Genomic DNA, 1,815 nt, shown 5'->3' on the forward strand with positions numbered 1-1,815 from the left:
GAGAGAGAGAGAGAGAGAGAGAGAGAGAGAGAGAGAGAGAGAGAGAGAGAGAGAGAGAGAGAGAGAGAGAGATTCACAGGCGCAAGGGCCCTGCTCGCTTTAGATCTCTAGACTACTCAGAAAGTAATGGGTACATTAAGGGTGTCATCTCCGACATTGTTCACGATTCTGGTAGAGGAGAACCTCTTTGCAAGGTGACCTTCCGCCACCCCTTCCGCTTTAAACACCAGAATGAGCGCTTCATTGCTGCAGAGGGTATGTAATCTGGCCAGTTTGTTTACTGTGTAAAGAAGGCAACCCTTTCCATTGGCAATGTTCTTCCTCTCAAGTCAGTGCCGGAGGGCACTGTGGGTTTGTAATGTCGAACAATGAGTGGGGGATCGTGGATCTTTTGCTAGAGCTTCTGGTGACTATGCAATCGTTGTCAGCCATAATCCGGATAAAAACACCACACATATCAAGCTTCCCTCTGGAGCCAAGAAGATTGTGCCAAGTGGTTGCCGTGCAATGTTGGCCAAGTCGCAGGTGGAGGGAGAACTGAGAAACCTATGCTTAAGACTGGTAATGCGTATCATAAATACAAGGTGAAATGCAGTTGCTGGCCTAAAGTACGTGGTGTGGCAATGAACCCTGTTGAGCATCCCCATGGTGGTGGTAACCATCAACACATTGGGCATGCCAGTACGGTCAGACGTGATGCTTCACCTGGGCAGAAGGTTGGTCTTATTGCTACTAGGAGAATGGATAGGTTGCATGGACAGGCTGCTACTGCTGCTACAAAGACAGATAAGAGTGCTTGAGGGCCAGTTTGTAGGCTACTTGGCGTAAGCAACTATTTTCTGGTGGATATCTGTTGTATAGCCTGTAGTTGTGAACACTTGAGTTTTGGGAAGATTACCACAAGTTTTGGACACACATTTCATGATTGAGAACGTTAATTTAAAGCTACTTTATTTTGTCTCAAAAAAAAAGAAAAGAGAGAGAGAGAGAGAGAGATTGGTTGGGGGAAGTTCTCTAGGGTACGGAGTGTGAGAGCGATAAACAAACTATATTAAAGTCAAGCACACACTTGATTTATTTATGATGAACAGCGATCAGGTTAGGTTTTTATTGCTTAGATGTATGTGCTCAAAATTGTGTCATCCAAGGATTCCGTTAGCAAGGAGGGACAAAATATTGTCACTCATGACTCATGATTGATAACGAGCTACAGGATGCACTAAAGCCTCAATACCTCATTCATTCTGGCCTATAGGAATCACGTGCTCTCATGAGTTGCATATTTGCTTAGCTCTAAGTTCTCTCTCTTACTCTCTCTCTCTCTCTCTCTCTCTCACACACACACACACACACACACATTATCACATAAGCATGCATGCATATCCTAATAAACATGGCTCTCAAATTCTAGAAGATGAGAAAGGTGCTATAGTATGATTGGCTTGTGCACTCCATCAGCACGTACATTCATGGGAGATGAGCTATAGAAAAACCGCTCGAGATGCTAGTATCACAATATCGCTAGCAACAATGCCGTTAGAGATTAGTAGAGAGGGCTACACGGTGACAATGGAGAATCAGGACTCTGAGAGATGTGATCAGTAGCTTAGCCTCTTGAACAAGGTCAAATCTTTGCATGAAGAAAATGGGTTGAGGCTATGGCAGATAGCTCTATAGATTCTATACTCATGTTCAAAATAAACAACACTAAGAGGTACATTGAATATATATCAATATATCAAGGGTTTCACACCAAGTTTCTCTAAAACTAGTAGGTTTTTCAACACTATCAGGAATCTACACAAGCAAAAGAGA

General features: G+C 43.4%; 1 pseudogene; it reads left to right on the plus strand.

Moving 5' to 3' along the window:
• Positions 1–386: 386 nt before the first annotated feature.
• On the plus strand, positions 387–800 carry LOC147427350 (large ribosomal subunit protein uL2 pseudogene; annotated as a pseudogene).
• Positions 801–1,815: the final 1,015 nt, after the last annotated feature.

Source organism: Adiantum capillus-veneris, chromosome 23, assembly GCF_014529385.1.
Source record: "Adiantum capillus-veneris isolate H3 chromosome 23, ASM1452938v2, whole genome shotgun sequence".
Classification (NCBI taxonomy): Eukaryota; Viridiplantae; Streptophyta; class Polypodiopsida; order Polypodiales; family Pteridaceae; genus Adiantum; species Adiantum capillus-veneris.